This window comes from Caretta caretta, chromosome 9 (genome assembly GCF_965140235.1).
Source record: "Caretta caretta isolate rCarCar2 chromosome 9, rCarCar1.hap1, whole genome shotgun sequence".
NCBI classification, from domain to species: domain Eukaryota; kingdom Metazoa; phylum Chordata; order Testudines; family Cheloniidae; genus Caretta; species Caretta caretta.
The window spans coordinates 40111912-40134975 of NC_134214.1; the positions used below are offsets into that span (position 1 = coordinate 40111912).

General features: G+C 40.9%; 1 protein-coding gene across 7 annotated transcripts in view; it reads left to right on the plus strand.

The window, feature by feature from the left end:
• The window catches only part of SPSB4 (splA/ryanodine receptor domain and SOCS box containing 4), a 326063-nt gene that overhangs the window by 158311 nt on the left and 144688 nt on the right, over positions 1-23064 (plus strand). The window contains exons 1-2 of one of the 7 annotated variants that reach the window (XM_048864819.2): positions 7092-7554; positions 18898-18951. The exons of 2 other annotated variants lie outside the window; for them this stretch is intronic. The gene's annotated coding sequence lies outside the window, so the exon portion shown is untranslated. Of the gene's footprint in view, positions 1-2541; positions 2627-6859; positions 7072-7091; positions 7555-18897; positions 18952-23064 lie in introns of those variants that run through there. 4 more of the 7 variants (XM_075132229.1, XM_075132230.1, XM_048864817.2 and 1 more) reach the window with 4 other exon arrangements.

Here is a 23064-nt window from a genome sequence, read left to right on the forward strand (position 1 = left end):
AGCAGCCTCTGTGAAATGAGCAGTTGGTCTCAGTCCAGTTCCTAGTGCAGTTCATATAATTAAAAAAACCCCATGACTCAGGCTTTGTCTACACCACAGCTTTTAGCGACATGGCTGAGTCGCTACAGCCATGCTGCTAAAAGTCGTGCAGCGTAGCCGCTGTTAGTTAACTCTCCTGCCAACAAAAATCTTCCACCCCCAACAAGCGGGGTTAGCTTTGTTGGCAGGAGAGCACTCCTGCTGACAACGCACTGTTCACACCGAAAATTTTTGTCTTTCAGGTGTGGGGGAGGGAGATTAACACCTCGAAAAGACAAAACTTTTGTCTTTCAATTGCCAGTGTAGACATAGCCTCAGACAGCCTTGCTTGTGATCAGAGAACCAGTACCAAACAACCAGAGACTCAATGCACTGCTATAGGTGGTCCCTTCAGGTCAAGATTGAATAGTAATGTGACACAGCTGTTCCTGTAGATATGTATCACCTTTCTAAATAAAGGATGATTTTTCTCCTCGTCATCTGGAATTTAGTAATTACTAGAGATGAGCAAGAGTATAGAATTTTGTTTCGGATCAAATTTGACAATTTTTTACAGGTCTTTGTGACTTTGTTTCATCTGTTTTTCTCCCATCTGAACTAAAGTACCTGAATTTCAAGTATAACCAATTTATCAAATGCATCTCAACATATCTTTTATTATGTAAGGTCCTAAGCTCTTGAAAACTAGAGCTTTGTCCACACTGGCAAGTGAAAGACAAAACTTTTGTCATTCAGAGGTGTTAAAAAATAACACCCTCCACCCCGCCAAAAGACAAAATTTTGTCGAGGACAAGTGCTGGTGTGCATAGGTGCTGACTCCGTGGGTGCTCCGGGGCTGGAGCACGCACGGGGAAAAATTAGTGGGTGCTTTGCACCCACTGGCAGCCAAACTCCCCGCCCCCCCCACCGCCTCCGCCTCATCCCCTGAGCACGCCGTGTCCCTGTTCCTCCACCTCCCACCCAACATTTGCCACCACCAAACAGCTGTAGCAGTCTCTGGGAGGGAAGGGGGAGGAGGCAGGGAAGAGGTGGGGCCGGAAACAGGATTTGGGGAAGGGGTTGGAATGGGGGCAGGAAGGGGCAGAGTTGGGGCGGGAACTTTGGGGAAGGGGTTGGAATGGGGGCGGGGCAGGGGTGGAGTTGGGGCGTGGCTGGGGGTAGACGGGGGTCGAGCACCCACCGGCACCACTAGAAGTTGGCACCTATGCTGGTGTGAACAGCACTTTGTCGGCAGGAGCACTCTCCTGCCGACAAAGCTAACACCGCTCATCGGGGGTGGAAGATTTTGGCAGCAGGAGAGCTCTCTCCTGCTGACAAACAGCGCCTACACCGTGCACCTTTTAGTGGCAAGGCTGTAGCGGCACAGCTGTGTCACTAAAAGCTGCGTAGTGTAGACACAGCTTAGAGCTATGCTACTTCGTATGTTTGGAAGTTGCCTCGTACTTTGTGGATGCTACAAGAAACATGCATCCGATGAAGTGAGCTGTAGCTCACGAAAGCTCATGCTCAAATAAATTTGGTAGCCTCTAAGGTGCCACAAGTACTCCTTTTCTTTTTGCGAATACAGACTAACACAGCTGCTACTCTGAAACCTGTCAAGAATGGTTGTGTGGCTAGATGAGAGATGGTTTAAAAAAAACAAACACTTTTACTAAAGTGTATATGAAATTGCCAAATTTGATCCAGATCCAAATTTAGCATCAGTTTTAAAAATCACAGCCTAAAATGTTTTCTGCACTGATGTGATTGTTCTCCATTTTAAGTATAAAATATAGCAATTGCCAAACATTTAAAAAAAAGAATGGTAAAGGCAGCAAATAGCAATTTTGAAGGGTGACCACTCACATTAACAATTAAATAATGAATTTGTGGAATGGAGTTTGCTGAAAATGAAGGCATCCTGTTATTTTGAGAGGGTGGTGTAACTTCCTGATCTAGCTCCCTGTGTAATGGGACTTATTTTTAAAATATTAGTTTTGCAGTAAAGTATTTAATTTTTAAAATATCATGTCTTTGGTAAGGTGTTCATTATTTTTAATTGAGAGGCTCATCGTATAGGAGGGTTAGAAACCAAAGATTTTATTAGAGGATGACCAAATCTTGCTAAAATAACCTGTAAAATGAGATGTACAAAAGAACTTGCAAACACTTGTGCACGTGCTTAACTTGACTAGTTTGAGTAGTCCCACCGATTTTAAGACCTGCATAAGTGTTTGCAGGATCTGGGCCTTAAAAGGTATAATGAACAACCATGAGAGGAAGGATGATCCAGTGGTAGGGCACGACTAGCTTCACACTTCACACCTTGTTTCAAGTCTCTGCTGTGCCCCAAATTTCTGTGTGACTGTCATTTAGGCCCAGATTCTCCAAGGTATTGAGGCTCCTCATTTCCATTCAGTGAAAATTAGTAGCCTCAGTATCTGATGAACCCTGTCCTGGGCCTTCACTGAATCACATTGGCTCCTGGTGCATGTACTTAAGTGTAGTTCTGATTGTTTTCAGCTAGGAACTTGAAATATCTACTCTCAAGGGCTGATGGAGGCTCATGACATTGTCAACATGAAACCCACACACTTAGCGATGGGAGGTGAGTGTCAAATGTCACACGAGCAAGGAATCTCAACAAACTTTTTGGTTACGGGGGGGGGGGGGGTCGCTGAAGCTCTGTGTCGTCTTATCCTCTCTATAGTAGCAGTCAAGTTTAACCTATATTGGCTTTTGCAATTAGGTATTTCTTTCAATATACTGTAATTTCCTTATGCTTATTTACTCATAATTGAATGCATTGGACAACGTTCATTTCTCTTAGATGGCTGTCTTGCAATTCTGACAGGCCTTAGTGATCTCCCGTTTGGGAGATAGAAAAGATTTTCTATATGGCCATCTAATAAAATCACTATTTCCTAGTGTATATTTTTGTTAAACCTTCCTTTTTAGATGCCATGATCACACCTTTATTCTGGCAGAGAAAATTCTCAGGATCATTTCCTGATCAACCTCAGCGAATAATTATTTAAAGTTTTGTTTTTTGTGTTTTTTGTTTTTTGGTGTGCAGTTCCAAACATCTCTACCACGGGGCTGAATCACTGTTGATTTATGCTACGTAGAGATTTAGTGTGCAAATACTGTCCTGTACTGGCCATGACCAGCTAACACATTTCCAAACACAACTTGCTATATCTACACTAGGTGCAAATCCCTGTTTAAAATTCTTAGTTAAAACATGACCTTTTCCCCCCCACAAGTCGAGACATAGGCAAAAGGGTCTATCATTTCTATCCATACGCAAACAGTATGTGTCAGTCCTCAGTAACCAGTATAGGCAGTAGCACCACTTTCTATACACTCAAGTAAACGTACATTTTGCATGTGCATTGTGTTGGCCAAATCTCCCTGCTACCTGATTGTTCTCCCTTGTTTGAGTTTCAGGCCTAAGTACCCAAAAATATCTGGGAAGATAAAAGGGAAGAAGTTATTGAGTTGCAAAATTGCTCTTTAATCTTCCATTGCAGATTTTTTTTATAATAGCACCTACAGTCCCTAATTAGGATTGCGGGTCCATTGTTTTAGTCACATTACAAATGTTGTAGTAGACATGGTCCCTGCACGGAAGAATATAGGATCTAAGAAAATAGGTAACAAATCTATCCTACAAGATAATACTGATTGTGAAAGGGCTTATCTTTAGAAAAATAACAGCCCTGTTTAAGGCTGAGAAGAGGAAAGGATGGAGCAGAGAAATTAAATTTGAATACAGTGACTGGCCTAGCATTAGATATCAAGAGACCCAGATCCTGAGAGGTATTTAGGCTACTACCTTGCTTTAATTTCAATGGAATTTAGGAACCTAAATACCTTTGAGGATCTGAGCCAGAAAACCTTCATCTTAGGGTCATAGCATGACTTGCAAAGGCCTGTTGCTCTTTTTGAGTGGAAAGCAATGGAAATATTTACGCAAACTTTTTCAAACCTGGAAGAAGGTTAAAGTTCTGATTGGGTCTTATATTTTCTATTTCATCTATCTCTAATGGTTACCTAAGTGGTGGAGAGAGAGATTTTGAAAGAGGGGAGATATAGGCTTAATATAACTCTCACTGTATGCTTTTTTAAAAAACATTTGTTGGAGTTCCAGAACATTTGTTCCAACGCTGTTCCTCTATCCCACAGAGTACATTGCAACTGTTTCACAATTCCCCCCTGTTTATGGTGTGAATCATCTCCAGAATAAGATTTCTGGATTGTCACTGTGTGTCGCTCTGAAGCCTAGAATGTCTGAATCCATGTGAAGCGATGGAAACAGCTAAAAGCAAGGGTGAGAGATCTTTTTGTGCAGAATATCCCCAGGTTCAATCATTGCTGGGATTTGCAGTCTGTCACTGTCCAAGTTTTAAGTTCTCAGCCATTTTGACTTCATGAATTATACCTGTGTGACAACAATGTACATATCTATGCCATTGTACTAAGAGAGGTAGCTCAACTAATTACCACCCTTTCTATACAGCTAATTTTCATACAACTATTTAATTGGTTGTATGAGAGAGATTACGTAGATGATAGATTACTGGCTTAGTTGCCACACCCTTCCAACAACATGGGCTTTCACTAATTTTTACTAATGCTCGTGCTAGGAATGTCCCAATAAAGTCTATTAAACAAACAGTCATAAATAAGGGAGGTCTACCTCCAGTCTCTACAATTTTGGGTGTGGAAGTTTGTTTTCTTTCATTTATCTCTACTTTCCTAAATACGTAGCACTGCAAAAGACACGGGGAGAGTTATTTTAAAATATCAGTTTATTTAAAACTGAACAGCCTTAAATGGAGCTGAATCAAATTGTATGGAAAACTCACATTCATGCAAGTCAAATTACTAACCCCAATGATTTTATAATTGACGATGTTGCGAACTTCACTTTAACCCTGATTTTAAAGAGTAGCAAGCTCTCAATCCTCAGAATATTCAACTGTTTGCATGCGCAGAACTTGCACCCCTGCTGCCCTGAAACATCCTTTCAGAGGAGTAGTTTGGTAGTTAACTGGTCCAGTTTAGGCTTTCAAGTTTAACACTCAGTTCAGATAAAAGTGAAAATTCACACTTCTTACCGCTTTTGTTTCAGATTGTCTGGCTGGAGATTCCAGTAGAAAAAAGTGCATTAGTTTACATTGGGAAGGCTACCACCACCAGTAGGGTTAAAAATGTCATTTTTTTTTTTTTAAAGAAAGCTTAGATCCCAGAGAATACAGCTTAAAACACAGAGAATACAAAAAGACCATATGTCCTGACCCCTGTTGTCCCTGCACATAAGGAAGAGTTCTTTTAAACCTTAAGATGTTGTATTATTTCAAAGACTTTTTTTCTGTATTTGAAGGTTCCTTAGTCCATTACCTGGTCTTAAGGTGACAAATATCTGGATAATAGTACTGAAGTCAGCATCTGAAAGAAAAGGTTTCAACTTGCTAGGCTGGCACAAATATGGGGAAAAAAGCACATATGCAAATTATTAAGTGGGGTTTTGAATCAGAGCCATTATTAGCATCACAAAACATTGGGTTTCATTTTAACTAAATAATGGAATTAATAAAAACAGTGTTCTGGGGGGAAAAAAGACCCGGATCTTGCACTGTGATTTCCACATGCACAGCACTGGATTCTAAGTCAGTGACACAGTTTGCTTGAGCAGATCACAGTGCAGGATCGGGGCCATATTTAGGAGTTGTTTGTTTATTTAGCGTCAAAAAGTTTGTGGGGAGCTATACAGGCCTATGAAAAGACTGGTCTCTATTCCAACAGCTTAAAACTTGAAGCCACGATCCTACAAAAATGTACATATCACATGTACTTAACTTTACCCCATGTGAATAGTTCCTTTAGATTTTCCTGGGACTACTTTCCAATAAAGCTAAGCACACTTTGTCTTTCCAGGATCATGGCCTAATCAGACCACTTACAGACAAAGAGGGTGGGGTGTAAGGATGGATAGATTTGCAAGATTGCCCTCCTGTTCCTACTCTTTATTACAGTCCACACCAGTACATTGGTAGGGTGATTTTTCAGAGGTGCTGGGGCAACCTTAGCTTCCATTGACTTTTGTGGGAGCATTGGCAAGGGGCACTCAGCACCTCAAAAGTTCATGTCAACAATGTGTTCTGGTACAGGCGGCCTGTGTGCGTGTTTAAACAAACAGAAATCTTCAGGTGCCAAAGGAGAAGTTGCACACAGGGGTGCTGGAACAATTATTATAGTAGGGGTGCTGACGATGGAAACCATGTATTTGATGTTTGTTATTACCAGGGCTTAAATTCGTAATGATTATTTCCTGGAGCCCTCTCTCATCCAGGGGGGAGCGAGTTCCCTGGGGTTCAGGGCTTCAGCCCCAGGGGGCAGGGAGAGGGAGGTGTGCTGGGGCTCAGGGCTTCAGCCCTGGCACGGCATCTCCCCTGGGGCTGATGCCCTGAGTCCCAGCGTGACACCTCCCACAGGTTTGAAAATATTTATGGGTGCTCCATTCCCGTGGGCTCTGGCTGAATTTAAGCCCTGGTTATTACTACTTCAAGCCAGGGGGTGCAGTAGCACCCCTAATTCCAGCCCCACTGGTTGCACATGAGGATCCCATGCACCCTTTGTGACCCAAGGGGTTAAACAATGCAGCGCTGGGCTGGCTCAGTGAACTTGTGCTCTTGGTGAGCAACAGACAGACATGCACAGGAAAGCGTGTGAGGAATTGCAGTTTGTGCAATAGCAAGAGGAGCTCTATTCTTACCCAGCTGGTAGGCTCAGGCTTGTGTGCGTTTCGACGTCTGTGTGGCAATGCTGGTGTTGGGGGAAGGGGCGTCACCATCTGTTCTTAATTCCCTGGTCATTGGATTAGTAGCCCTTAGTGATGAGATCAGCAGGATCAGCTTTCCCGATGGGGCACTGCACTCGCTTCAGCTGCAGGCTCTTCCCATCTGGGCTGTCTCTCTGGAGGGGAGAGACAGAAAGAGGAATCTGAGGCATGAAGTAAATTAGCCTTTGAAGGAGCAACAAAACCAGGTCGGCAAAGGGCAGGAGGGTTTTCTTCGGGGGGGGGAGTGACGGCACTTTTTCTCCGGGAACAGTTGTGAAGTGTTTCCTGGCTGTGTTGGGTTGCTTCGATTTTGTGTTACAAGCTTGTATCCTACTGATTAAGGAAGTATCCCCCCCCGCCCTCCCCTCTTTCCTCTGGCTTGCCTGTTTGGAGCCCAGCACACACCACACAGATGTGGCTTTCTCACACTTCGTTAAGCAGCCTTCAACTATATCTTTGCTTTTAAACCTGCCTCTTCGGGAGGATTTGCTTGTGCTAAGCTACAGCTGCCGGAGTTTGGAAGCGTAGATCGGTTGCCGTTGAAGAGGAAAATACTGTTTAAGGAAATACTTTGGCGAGTCACAGCTCCCTTTTTCGTTTCGTTTGTTTACTTGTGGTTCGACCTTTTTCCTCTGGATTTTTGTATTCCCATAACGGATCAGGCTAAGAGGTGCTTTAATATTTTTATGGTAAGTTCTTGCAAGGTGAATGTTTCCCACTGATTACGAATGTTGTTTTATTCCGTGATATATTTAGTGACGTACGTTTTTGAAACAGTGGCTACAAGTTTAGTATTTAAAAACAAATAAACAACCCCCTGTATCTGTGGTTGAAATAATATTGATACACATTTTCAGAAATGCTTGTAAAAGTCATGTTTAATTGTGGTCTTGGTTTTCACAACAACAACAAAAATGCGAAAACAAAACAAACCCAATAGGTTTGTGCTGCCTGGTTGTGAATTTAGATGTTGGTGGAGCTCAAACAATCCTAGTGTAAACAAAAATCTGTGTATAAGGCCGATTGTGATGCTTCTATCTGTGCGATATCTTTAGACGTTTAGAAAATGACTTTTAAAGGCAAAAGACTTTTAGGCTTCAGGTGAGTTACTTAGAAAAATTTGAAATATTTAACATCGCTTTGGCACAAGTAACACAAGTTATAATTTTGTCTGTAACCAAGCCAAGTTCTTATGGTATGTGTGAGTTCTAGTGAAAAAATGTATTCAATTAGTTTGCCCTGTTGCTACTTTTAAAAACTTCAGGCAAGGGTGTTCTACGAAATTGGTCTGATCCATATTTGGAATAGTAATACTTTTTGAAAGCATAAAGGCTGTTGAATAATGTGCCACAACTGTTTCCTATTGAATTCCTCCAGCGTAGAATCCCATTCATCCTGGAGGAGGAGGAACATTCTAGTTTAAGATCAGTAGATAAAGTTGATGTGCCATTTGGCATGTTAATTTAAATTTGTGTTTTCCTCCCTTGTATTTTGTAAAATATACATTACACAGTGCTATGGGGTGAGAAGCATTCCGGATCCAGACTTGATCAGTTATTACTTTGGTCACCAGTTTGATATTGGCTGCAGCCCAGAGTGCTGCTAGTCAAAACCGATTTTTCACAATGCTTCTATTGCCCTTGGTGACAGAAACTATCCATAACAAGATAACACTGCATTGTGAAAGAGTTTATCCTTAGAAAAATAACATTCCCCCCAGGGCTATTCCTAATGTTTGTTTGGTTTGTGCAGTGCATGTCAAGGCACAATGCATTTTTAATGTCTTTTCCGTAACAAAAGCAGGAACATGAGAGTTGCAGTTAGACGTATTTTGTGCTGATGACAGAATAAAGTCAAACGTGAATTCATTTTTAAAAACTATTGGGCAATGGGTTTATAACATTTGTACAGTGGTATTATTAACAGAAGTGTGTTCTAGTAGCTAAAGCACAAAACTGGGTGGTGGGGGACCTGGCTTATATATTCTTGTTTCTGCCATTGATTTGTTGTGTGACCTTGGGCAACCTTTCTGTGTTCCCATTTCTCCATCTGCACTTCCCTACATCACAATGGTGCTAAAGCTTAATTTATTAATGCCTTTGAAGCACTTGAAGGTCTTCAGATGGATCGAACTGTAAGTACCTTTATACACTGTAGGTTTGTGAACTAAGAGCTGAACTTCTGCATTTAACTGTTTTAGGGGGATCCAGGAACAATAGTTTAGCAGCTCCCTAATGCATGTGTTTTCCTGACCTCCTTTCTTTGCAGACTTCACTTAAATTCATCTGATATCATCAGTCTTCTCGCTCAGTATTCCTCAGTCCTTTGGTGCAATACAGTGATTATAAGGTTCCCTTTTGGGAAATACATTTTATAATAGTCATGCTGAGATCACTTGCACAGAGGTGCCCAACTGAAGATACAGCACTAACTAAGAAATATACACTCGCTAGAGCAGACTAAAATTGCTAATTTTTGTTGAGGCTGTTATGACTGTCTTTTATGATTTCGTAAGTTTCCTGTAGCATAAGAATTACTGAGTGATAGACCATCTCTCATGCTAGTCCAAATAAAGCAATTCAATAACTCATCAGACTTCAATGTTGCATTGTAAACTTAATGCAATAGGTTTTTCATGTACCAAAGATACCAAAACTGGAAAACTATTTCTGGCTTGTCTTCCTCCACAGACACTGCTTGTTCCACTTCTTTGTGTAGGTCACTAACACTCCATCCTCTCCCCTACAGGGGAGGAAAGTGTTATAATAGAGCTTGGTGCTGTTTCATGAGTTGTACAGGGTTGCATGTGATGGTTATCCTGATGATATGCTCTTGAATTTTACTGACCTTGTGACTAGCCCCTATGACTAATTTGTTTGTTCTCAGACTGTTGTAGTAATGCACTTGGTAGGGTTAAAATTAGAATGTGGGGTTCTGAGATGTGACTAGCCTTTCACTGTTACAAGACCTTGATCAGAATGATTAGCAACCTCATGCTAAAAACATTTCTACCAGATTCCTCTTGGCTTAAAATAAGGGCATGTTTTTACCAGGTTCAAGTCTTGTAAATCATAGTGTATTTTTAGCTGTCTCTTCTACTTAGCTTGCTTGGCTGCTCTCTACAGCAATGCTGACATCCTTCATTTACAATCCCTTTGCGCTATGGCAACATTGCTTCAGTGCAAATTTAAGAAAGCTTTCAAAGGAATTCCAAGAACTGTAAATTCCAGCTTAAACAATGGTAATGTAGATATGCTGTCTGTCTTAATAGAAAATAAATACAAGGGAAATATAAAGGTATTTCAGTTTTAACCAAGTTTCCCAAGATGGTACTTTGACATAAAGTTTAGTGGAACTTGCAAATCCTGGCTTCAGGCCAAAGAAAGGGTTACAACATGGAGCAGCAATGGCTGGTATTCTGTGGAGATGCCTTCCTTTATTGTGTGGTCTAAGACACGAACCTTAACTCATGTCTGTTGAATTGTAAAGGAGTCATGCTGACAAAACCCTCTTTAGATTGACAGTGCTAATTTAGATTTCTCTGGCTGAGCCACATAAATAAAGTATGCTACTAGAGTGTAATGGAAAGAAAAGATCAGGTATGTTGTACTATGTAAATATGTAGTGAGGCAGTTTTTTTTTTCTGGTTCCCATTATAAAAACTGTGTTTTAAGATTGGCCAGTTGGAACTAAATCAATATTGTCTTATCAAAATTTAATATAAAAGTGCTGTTTATACACACACACACACACACTTACTTACTTACTTAAAAGTTTGCAATATTTCCATAGAATACCATACTTGAGGATTTATCATTTAAAATATAAACATTTGCTCTGGGTTAAAACTTGCCAGATAGGCAGGCATGCAGCAATTCTCCATAGATGACCCTATTTTGAGAGTTTAATGTACCCACACTAGGCACACCTATGTCATATATCATTTGAAAGGTTATTTCATGTATGTTCAGACTAAGTAGGATGTGGAAATGTCAAGTGGTGCCGTAAGCTTGCAGGTGAGGTTGAACAATGGTGCCCAAAACCAGTGTGATCTTTTTTATCATTCCAGAAACACAGCAGCATGACAATGACTACGTTTACCCTCTCATCAATCATTCACTTGAGCTCTTAGCATGCCATCCAGAGCATCATTTTGACCTGGGTCAGCCTGTACCAAGCTCACTGATCCACACGTTTTTACATTTTCTTTATCTGGTGGGCTGGGCCTCCCGGCTGATATTTTCCAAAGTTTGATGTTGAAACTTACACACACACAGAGCTTTTATTAATCATTGGAATGCAATTTCAGCACTTTCACCTTCTGTCTGATAAGAGAATCCTGCTTCCAGAATCCTCTAGCAAATTTAGACGTACCAATCCATACCAAACTCATGCTTACCACATTCATTCATATCAGCCACAGTAATTCATAATAATCTGGCACTGTCCCAACAGTAAGCGCATATTCGCAGAGATCATAATGATGAACAAGATGATAATGATGTTGACATTTCTAGGTATCATTGAAATGTGTTGGATTTTGTTATACTTCTAGATTGTTACGCTTTGAGGTCACACAAATCCAATTTCATGTCTTGACATAATACATTGTCATTAAACTAACAATGACCTCTTTGAAATATTTGTATTCACTTCTGATTATGGCATTTTTTTTAATTCTCTTCTCTGTGGGAATGGTACCACTTGAGAGCTCCACACCATACCTCATTTTAAAGTAGACATAATAAGTCTCAAATGATGTATGAGGGTACATTAAAGTTGGTCAAATAGCTGTCTGCCACTCGCCTAAGACTTGCAACTCATACACTTATTTTTCTTGTAATTTTGTTAACTATAAGTCCATGTCACACTATTTTCAACCCCACTCCCCACGATTTTTGGTGTTAAGCTTTCTCTTTAAAATTAATTTTATAGACTGTTGGTGCAAAGTACGGATTACTAAGCAGGCTATTGATGTCAGTTGATGTACACACTCTTATAGGAAAAGATGTTGTTACAGCCAGATGCTTTTTTCCCCTAGAAGCCACAGTATTCCTCTATAAAGTAGTTTTTTTTCTCTTTCTTTCAGATAGAGCAGGGGTGGGCAGACTATGGGCCACGTCTAGCCCATGGGACCTTTTAATCCAGCTTGGGTAGCAGGGTTGGGGGCTTTCTGCGTGGCTCCCGGAAGTAGCGGCATGTTCCCCCTCTGGCTCCTATGGGTAGGGAGGCCAGGGCCAGGGGGCTCTGCACGCAGTCCTTACCCCAGGCACCGCCCCTCACAGCTCCCATTGGCCAGGAACCTCCAATTTCATGAGCAGTCATGGCCTACCATACAATTTCTATTCACAAATATGGCCCACAGGCCAAGAAGTTTGCCCACCTCTGAGATAGAGCATAAAATGCGTCTTTCTTGCTAACTCTTTAATGTTTTTCTTTTGGAAGATTCAATCTTATTTCATATGGATTGTTGGTAAAATATGTTGACTGGATTCTACCATGCAGCCTGAGAACCAGCACCAGAACAGCTCTGGGTTCACAGCTTAACAAAAATGAATGATAGACGATCTCTCTGAGTTGAGGAAACTCCACCATTGCACTCTAAGGACTCTCGCTCGTCATCTGGAGATAGGGAGTGATGTACTCATTGGCTGGCCCTCTCACGGTGTAGGATTATAGGTACCACTTGTGGTGGCATAGACTGACTGGTTGGCTGCCAGATGAACAAACTCTTGGAATACTACCTGGTGGGGTACCGAGGAATGACTTTGCAGTTACAGCAATCCTTTCTCTTTAAGCTTGAATAGTGGCTTTGTTTCTGTTTGTTTAGAGCTGACACTGTGTTCAGTGCTGTATGCTATCCAAAAATGGAATCTCTGCCCCAAAATGCTTTCATTCTCAAAGCCAGACCTAAAAGCAAACAGGATGCACTGGGAATTTCAGAGGTCCATGGTATCATTTAGATGTGGGGAGGAGTGAAACTTGATTATTATCTCACTTCTTATGGGCACCATTGAGGAAGAGGACTATGCAGGATAGAAGGGGATGTTGCACCTGCGGATGGTAGAATGGAAAAATGCACAGACTGGAATGGGGAGGAGACGAAACTGGTGTTTGTGGAGCAGTGGTGACTTTTTTCCAATTTTAAAAAGTTTTAGCCCTACCATTGGCTCTTTTGGGCAGGTGCCCACTTTTTTGTACCAATGCAGGGAGGCTTTTTAACCCTTTACAGGTAAAGCAAGCAGAGGAATAGCTACCAAGAGGGATTTTACAGCTAACTGGCTGGCTGCATGTCCTTAAAAGGGAGCTACCCCTCCCCCTTCATTTATCGCACCTTCCTTTATCTGAAATAAGGTGCCTAGTCTAAGGTCTGGTCTACACTACAGACCTAAATTGGTATAACTACATTGCTCAGGGGTGTGAAAAGTCAACACACCTGATCAACATAGTTAGGTTGGTATAACTCCCTATCTAGACAGCACAATGTCTGCGGGCAACCTTCTCCCACCAACGTAGCTACCATCTCTTGGGGAAATGGATTAAGTAAGCTTATTGAAGAGCTTTCTCCCATCAGCTCTTAGAGCATCTTCATTCACGCACGGCAGCGGTGCTGTGCTCATGCATTGTTTTAACTTTAGATATGCCCTAAACAACATGGGTAGTATTTTTGGAAGTGCTTAGCATTGGCCAAACTGTGCTTCTGTAGAAATCCAATGGGAATTGAGCCCTTTTGAAATTCTCACCCTTCTTGTTTTTCTCTTCGTGTACCGGAAAAGTGAACTTTCTACCTCTGTGTTCTTTTCTTTTTCGTCCCAACTCCCTCTTTGTTCCTCTCACCGTCTCCTTCCTACCTGGCCCAATCCTGTTGGGCAAGGGACTGGAGTGCAGATCCTGCTCATCCTCCAAATGTGGAGGGGTGAAGATTCTTCATAGTAGGCCTGTGATAATAAATTTGATGTCATCCTGTAAAATGCAAGAGAGGTCACAGCTGTGGATTTGGGATGTGTCTCAAATTGAGCATAAAAAGTAAGTTGTGGTGAGATGTAAAATCCAGTTTGAAAATACACTAAGCGCAGCTTGGATTCACTAGCAAAGCAAGCATTTCAGAACTGTAGAGTGAACTCTTTAGCAGAGCCAATATTGTGGGCTTTCTTATAAATATTTCCAAAAAGCTATTCAAAGCTCACTTGTCCCACTAAAAAGATGATAAAAATTTGTTTAACTCTTGTGCATTTAATGGACCAAATCCCTTCAGGAAGTGACATTGGGGATGAAATCTCTGTGAAGATTCCTCCCACGCACATTGTCCTGGCAGAAGGATGGGGCTTGTAGAAAAGGATACAGGTCATGCCCTCAAACCTTGGGGATCTATACAAGCCTAGGGAACTCCATAAAGAGGCACTGGGTGGGATTCACAAAGGAACTTAAGTGCCTAACTGCCCCTGGAGTTGCACAAATCCAAAACTTTGATCCTCAAAACCCCCACATAGCTGTTGCCAGTCTCTGGGTGCTTAAATTTGTCAATGGGAATGTGCGTAGCTGTCTCCGTCTCGACAGCATTGAACAGCTTGGTGGCTAACATGCATCAGCCTCAGCAAGATGCACAAAATAGACATTCCCTCCTATCTCACTGCAGAATCTGAGATGTGCTCTCTCACTGCTGTAGTAAGAGTCTGTTGGATTGGCCCTTAAACAAAATATAGCCACAGGAGTTGGTGGTGCCCCCTTATACTCAGTTACCCAGTGCTTAGAGCATCCACCCAGAAAGTGGGAGAGACAGGTCCAAATACCTACTCTACCTGATGTGGAGCGGGGATTTGAACCCAGGCCTTTCCCCTCCCAGATGAGTGCTCCCATTACTGTGCTGTGGAGTTCGTCTTTCTCTGCCCCAGTGAATAATTATACAAAGTGAAAGCTTCAGCAGGGGAGGGCTGGAGAGAGACCCACCACATAATTATTCTTTCCAAGACACACTATTTATTATACCTGAGCAACTTCATATCTTTAGAAACCTTTTGCGCAAAAAAAAAAGGGGGGGGGGTGCTATTTCAAAACTGCCAGGGGAATTTGAATGCTCAATTACCATTAATTTCAGTGGGTGTCTAAATCCCTTTGGATGCTTCATTCTCTGCCTACTTAACTTAAATGTGTGAAGCAGAAATTCACATCTGTGGGGGGGTGCAATGCTAGAGGTCAAAGTTTTTTTTTTGTTTGTTTTTTGTTTTGTTTTTTTAAAGGATGTTTACTGCACAACAGGATTTACCTAGAATAGTATTTGCAGTAGTATGCTTTTTACAAAAAAACCCAACAAAACTGATATAACTGGAAATCATAACATTTTTTTATTTAAAACAGTTAAAAATGGGGTGAAAATGAGGTAAAAGGCATGATATTGCAGTTGTTACCAGTGCTGGCTAGTAAAACTTACAACTGATGATCTATTAAAGTCATGCAGAAATATTTAAATCAAAAGGAAGAGTTAACCATTATATTTAGCCAGTTTAAACAAGACTTACATTGAAAGGGGAACATGGAATACTTGTCCCATGTTGTGGGTATTCAACATCCATATATGTAACTGGCTGCTGCGTCATTCTGGAATAAAATGCTCAGAACCACTACAGGTGGTCAACATTCCACTTAGTGGCCTCCCCTGTACACCTCTCAAATACACAGGTCAAAACAGACTGTTTCTGTCACTCAGGAAGTATGCACATGGTTATCCTAGCTAAACTCCAAGAAGTGTATTGCTGAGTTTACAAAATGATTATATTTGGCTTCTGGCTGACTGCTGACTTCTCGAATTATGCTTTCATAAGTGCATGACTTGGAATTCTAGCAGACGAATTGACTGCTGCAATCCATTTGATAGTTCACTTTAGGCCAAACATCCAAAATACATAAATTATAATGAATAGTTTTCATTTTGCCAGCATTCTTAAATTTCTCATATATCAAATATACTTCTGAATTTAACAAAGCTTACATGGCATTTTCAATCAACAAATGAGGACTGGCCATATTAATATAGACACCACTGACAAAGAGGAGATCAAAGCTTTGAGACTCTTCAGCATGTTGAGTTGGGGACGCTCTTTCCAGTTTGGAGTGGTCAAAGGATTATTATGATAGTGTAAGATGGATGTTATGTTGGCTTGAGTGCACCTATGCTCATATGTACCCCTTTACTATATTTTTGACTGTGTCACAGTGACTCTTCCATGTGATGCAATGCTAATAACTTTTCGGCTAGTCTACACTACCACTCACGTCGGTACAACTTATGTCACTCAGGGATGTGAATAAGCCATCTGCCTGAGTGAGGTAAGTTATACCGACCTAAGCACCAGTGGGACAGCGTTATATCAGTGCGGGGATTCTCCTACCAACATAGTTACCACCTCCACGAGAGGTTGTAACTGATTTATTATGCCAACAGGAGAGTTCTCTCTTGTCGGCATAGAGCATCTTCAATGGACATGCTCTAGTAGAGCAGCTATGCTACTGTAGCTCTTCTAGTGTGGACTAGTTCTTTGTGGTGCATTCTTCCCAAGTGTCTGGCATCTTGAGGCTGGAGCTGCATCCAAAACCTGTAAATATTTCTGCATATGAAGGTTCTGCTTTGGAATAGACACATTTAAGGATGTGCAGAACAGAATTTTCAGCTCGTGAGTCAGCCCTGTAGCAGCAGCAGAGCAGCCAAAGTGGACGAGAGGTGACTGGAGGGAAGGAAGACTCTCATCAAGGTGAAAGAGCATTTAAGGTTCCGAAAGAGTTTTCCTAAAAACTTACTGTTTACTGTTGCTTTTATTGGGAATGATCTTGTATGGCAGCAACCCTATAAACAGTAAAATGGAATAAATGAACCACTGTATCAGGAGAATAATCTGGAAGTCCCATCAATGCATAGCCTAAAAATCGGCTGTGTGTGGAGTGGGAGGATTGAAACAGCGAAGCAGAAGAGAACATACACAATGTCTGCTTTTGTGGGCTACAATGGTGTTGTATAAATCTAAAACAGATTTCCTAAGAAGCAAACTTTATTTTTACTTTTTGAATATTTATTCGTTCTTTTTAAGTCACTGACTTAAAATATAAACATCTTGGGAGGGAATTTGTGCTTAATTTTCCAGGTTTATATATTTTACTGGTAATTCCTGCCTCCCAAATGGTTATGACTTTTTGTGATTTGTTTTTTTGTTTTTGTTTTGTTTTGTTTCTTTCCAAGAGAACTATGGCAGTTATCAACAATATTATGCCTGTTTCAATAAGCATCTGTTAATTCAGGTTAATATGCTGTGTTCTGGGTGACGCCCTAATATATGTTTAATTAAACAATAGCATGTGTACTGTAAAGATGTTATGTGAATTTGTTAAAGCAGTCTTAAGCTTTGACCCCATATTAAGTACATTAGGCTTATGTAGCACCCTTAAGAGTTAAGGTTGAAACTGAACCCTTGACTCGCAGTGGCATTGTCTAGGTGTTGCAACTTATTTCCTCCCATGCTGAAAAAAGGATCTTATTCGGCTGAAAACTGTTAAATATTAATAATGTCACCATCTGCTTGATTGTTTTGTCTTCAGCATTTTTATTGAGATTTAGTATGGAAAGAGATTTACTTGTTTTTGTGTCGTCGCATCGTCCCGTCCCCCCCATAGAGGGAAAGAAAGCAACATTGTGGAATTGAAAATCCATCTGGTTAATTCAGCAACTAGAATTTACTCTACTTACTCTTGGGATAGATTGCTGGGTGCTGAGCACTTGTTGAAGTGCTCAGTGTCATTACTTAGGTTGACATCAGTAGAAGTCTTGCCTTTGACTATAATAGCAGCAGACGTAGGCCTTAATGCGAGTGTTAGCAATTACTCTGTATTGACTAATCTAGTTCTGGGTGGGTAGCCTTTCTCTAGAGTCAGCTGAATTTTGTACATACTTTGTGGGCACTTCAAAAACCATTGTGGTTCATTCATGGGTACACTCTTTAAACTTGCACAAAAGCGTGGTGGTCTCCTTTCTAGAAAAGCCTGAGTCTGAATCTTCAGTGTAATACTTCCTGAAGCATGACACAAGTATATTTAATGAGTTTTAGGATGTTTTAGTGTTCAGAACCCACTAACTTTTTTCATACTTCCGGCATAACCATGTGGGCTTAAAGAAGCCAAAAAAGTCTTTCAGCCATTGTACTGCTGAAAGCTGTTGACACAAGTAAAAGGTAATGGAAGTTCTTTGAATATAAAGAGTACATGGTCTCAGTGGGATATGGTTTTTAACTTTTTATAACTCTGACCCTTCTAATCAACCTCATCTTGATTGCACTACCATACTTCACCCACACAGTAGCAGCTAGGGGATACAGTAGTCCCTTAATTTCTGACACAATCAACATTTGGGAAATATTTAACTTGACAGTCTTTCACTTGAATGAGACTATTGATCGTTCACTAATAAAAGCTGTCCTTGTTATCAAAGAGCATTGCAGCATCTAAACAAGGTAAAGAAGGCTGGTTTTCTGTGGCTTTAAGAGCTTGCAGCTTTTCCTGCTGAGAGCAGGCAGTTTAGATGCAGTTCCTGATGTTTAAAATTATTACAGTTTAAATATTAAACTTAAAATAAGAGAACTCCCATTGCTTTCAGTGGGAGCAGTTAGACCAATGCTGAATGACATAAGTGAGATTTTTCCAAAAAAGTGAAGTGTTCCTACTATAAATTTGCAGTAATCTCTGTCAAGCAAAATTACATGTTAAGATGGAAGGACAATTCAGCAAGTGTGTGGAAATCTATCAAGACTGTGCATAGCCTTCTATACTTGTTGGAGCACATATTGTCTCCTATCCAATGAGATTTAAATGCGAGAAGTTTTATTAAAATACTTAGCTACACAAGAAGTTTTGTAACGAATAATCTTTTTAAACAAGATATTTTTACATGTGTACAGAGGACCATCTTAGACTTCATATATGAAAAATTCTCAGAATATGTTTTAATAGTTTTGTCAGTAAACATGTACTATATTTTTTTTCTTTTCAACCAGCAGCAAATCAATCCATGGGTGCAAATCTGGGGAGGAGACAGTTTAACTACAAAGGTAAATTAAGCTGCAGACGTAGATAGCATACATCTGTCAGCAATTTTTTGTAAAAGCTGGGGACTGAAAATAGGGTTATAATGGAAATGATGCAACCTTAACTACAGCAGTTTCTGTCTGGTACTTGCTATAATGCCGAATACGTATTCTTGTTATTTGATAGCAATTACTATTGATGTGGTAACAATCTCTTTCCCATTATCTTAATTTTGTATAGCAATTGTGTTACTATAGATTCAGTGGTATGGGAGGAAGCACTTGAAATTGCTGTCTTGAATTAATGCCTTAGGATGCTGCAGTCTTTTTATTTTTTCTTTCAGAGAGCCCTTTACAGCATCAATAATTGGTTTGCATTTCCTACCTTAAACCCCATAGCAGGAATCAACAGTTTAATTATGTCCACTCAGATGCATCTCTCTCCAGCAATGCTAAATGATTGCTGATAGTTTTTTTTTTTTAATGATTTCATTTTTTTTATTTAACACGCGACCTACAAAAGCCAAATTTGGCTGGTGGAGGACGGTGAATAAAGAAAAATCAAGCTAAATGATGGTTATACTCCAGTGACATCCCTATCATCAATGAACTATCAATATTTCTATTCTAAGCCTGTGCCCTAAGATGTTGAGGCTGAGTCGAAGGAGCTTTTCACAATTATTGCCCGCAAAGGATAGCGCTAGAAAAAAATCTGTCTACGCAAGCCGTCCATATCTTTTATTCCTAGATTTTGGCTACCAGTATTTCTGTGAAATAGCTTGGAAGTGGGGGAGCTAATGAGACATGGTTCTAGCTCTGTGAGCAAAAGAAAACGTATGGGTGTGCCCCTCTGACTGCAGCATGGGGTGCCTGGCAGGATCGCTTTCATGGCAATGCTCAGAATGCTTTAACTCACATGGTTGGTCCATACCACGGTTGAACTCTTATGCCAAGGAAACCCAAAATGTTTGGGCCCATATGTGCATGCCAGCTTGTTTTTTTCCTTGTTGTTCCAGATCAGGAATTTACCAAGAGAGAAACATTGGTTTAGTTAAGTAATTAAAAGTCAGCCTGGGGCGCTCTCTCTTCTTACAAATGTATGTAAAGTCAGTTAAACTATTCCCAGGTGAGTGGCGAGCAAAAGTTCTCTGTACTACCTGAGCTAGCTGGGAAAACCATGGTTAAGAGAGAACATAATGAGGAATGATAGACACAGAGAAAGAAAAAGACAAAAGGAATGGAGGGCAGGTGTGCCACTAGTGTAGTGGCATCACATGTTAGGCTGGAACAGCATTTTCCCTGTGGGACAGGAAAGGATAGAAGCCCTGTAGATAGAGCATAACCACCTTTGGGGGGAGGGGAGCAAGTACCTCTTATTACTTCCTGTCTGTGTCTTCTGCCTGACTAAAGGAACAATGCTCATGAACAAGGAGGGAGCCATCTCTAACTGTCCTGGCTGGGGAGAATGCAGCTGCAGCTTAGTGATGGAGAATGTGTATTCTGGTCTCCTTTTGAGGGTGGCATGAGATGCTCAGGACAAACGCTTGGGGCAAAGAATGGATGAGGTGGCTGAGGGAATTGCAGGAAATCCCAAATGGAGCAGGAGAGGGAAAGAGACTTGGAGAAAAGAGGAATGAAGTAAAAGAAATTAAGAAAAGCTAAGGAAAATTAAGAAAAGCTCATCTATACTGCAATAAAAGATCCATGTCTGGTCTGGGTCATCTGACTTGGGCTTGTGAGGTTTGAGCTGTGAGGTTAAAAATTGCATTGTATACATATCTAAGAGCCTGAGCCCAAACATCTATGCTTCTACTATTAATCCTGCAGGCCTGAATCAATGGATCACAATGGTCCCTTCTGGTCTTAAAGCCTTTGAGACCCCAGCTCTGAGGCTTGGTGCTTTGGGTTTTTTATTGCAGTGTAAACATACCCTATTTGTTTCCTGTGCAGGTACTTCTGTGATTGGGGGATGAAAGAAACCCACATTCAAGAATTGGAGGGGTAGCCGTGTTAGTCTATATTGACAGAAACAACAAGGAGTCTGGTGACACCTTGAAGACTAACAGATTTATTTGGGCATAAGTTTTCATGGGTAAAAAACCCCACTTCTTCAGATGCATGGAGTGAAAATTACAAATGCAGGCGTAAATTTACTGACACACGAAGAGAATGGAGTTATCTTACAAGTGGAGAGCCAGTGCTGACAAGGCCTGTATAGTCAGGGTGGATGTGGAATGGGTTTGGGAATCTCCTATTGCCCGTTATTCTCTTGCTTCTACCAAATTCTGTGTGCTCACTGGTTGAGCCAATTGTGGCACATAAGAAGAATGGTGTATACTTCCCAAGGAAAAACAAATTTGTGTAATGAGCGTTGGGTAGGTGGGTATTCCTCCCCACCTGCCCCCACCCCCGATCTTGCCTTTTTTTCATTTTTTTTTCAGAGAAAATGACTGGCAAGAAAGAGGAGGGAGGAGACTGAAATTCCACGTGCCTTCAGCATTGGTTCCGCATAGTTCATTCTCATGTCCGTTCCTGGATTTATTTATTTGTTGTTGTATATGTTTCACTGGTTGGCTTTAGCTATATGCCATATTTAGTGGCTTTTCTGTGTGGTATATGTAACCCCTCTAATACTTGTAATGTACGTTTGACCCATCCTTTGGAAGAAAGCTTGAACAATATTTCCTCTTGCATGCTGTACCCTTTTCCCATTCTTGGGGGAAAAAATAAGTTTTTGTTTCTGTATAGAGGCTGCTGATATTTTTATACATTTATACGAGTGGTAAGAAGATCCAAAGGTGTGTTAAATGTGTAAAGGATATAAACCTACATACTTCAGAACATATTCCCAAACACCGAATGCCTGGAGCTAGGAAGAAGCTTCTGTGCCATGAGCAGAATTATTATTGGGGTTTAAAGCATTCCTCTGAAACGACAGAGGGTCTACTATTGCAGTTCCTATGGAATGCCAAGGCTTTCTCCTCTGTGCTCCTGCTCATGGCAATGCACAGAGGTAAAAGATCAGATGAGGAACACAGAAGTCGCTTTTGATCACAGTCTGTTGGGTGTTAAAGGTAGTATAAAAATCTGTGCAGGCTGCACTGTTGTTTATCCTCTAACCATGTGATCACAGTAGAATATGCCTTCAGAGCCATGAGGTTCTATTGCTGTAATCCCTTCCCAATGTGTCAACTCTACTGCTTGCAGGTTGCTCAGAAAACAGTGACATGTTTGAGGAATCATCATCCTATTATGTCCATCATAGATTCTCTGTGTGGGTGGCCTGCACAGGATAGACTGCTATTTTGAAGTTTGTGCTGCCTTGTACTGACTAGTATCTGCCCACTGATATGTTGTAAGGCTCTCCCCCATTGTGTCTTGCATTGGCAACTAACCTTGCTTTTGTGATGGGATGACCTAGTCTATCTCCACATCCATCTCTCTGTACCTTAAAACATCTCTTAATTTAATCATGGTATTTCTTGCACCCATTCTTGTGCCTCTACTTATTATCCTTTCCCTGTTTCTTTACCACCACCTTTGATATATGTATTTGACTTTTTGATGTGGGTTTTTAGATATTTGACACCAGTCCTGTAAATGTTACTTTATGCACATGAATATTGAATGCAATGAGATTGTGCATGTGTATACAATTTGTCCATTTATAAGTTTTTGCAAGATCAGGGTCTGAATTTATAAAGCACCAAATGCTTTGGTGGACTGGTGCTGTAAAAATGATTATTCTTTTAATTTATGCTGCATATATGTTGAAGGAAAAGAAGTGTGTTATTGATGTCAGTGTAGCACTCAGGATACTGTTTTTAGTTAACTGATGCAAGTGTAACCCACACACCTCCTGGCACTGAGACCACTAGAGAAAGAGAACATGAGTCTGCTGTACAGCCTTAGCTAATGGGCAGTTGGCTTTTAGCTCATGTGGTAGAGGCTTATGCTTTAAGCTCCAGAGGTCCCCGGTTCTTTCCTGCGTGCTGATGACCAGGGTCTGTCAGCCTTACACAAAGAGAACAAAAAAAGCTTCTGTAAGCCTACTGAAGTGGTGTCTTTTTTGTATTTTTTTTCCCCATCTTATAAATATTTCTGAGTACAGGGCCTTTAACACTGTTGCTTAAGTAC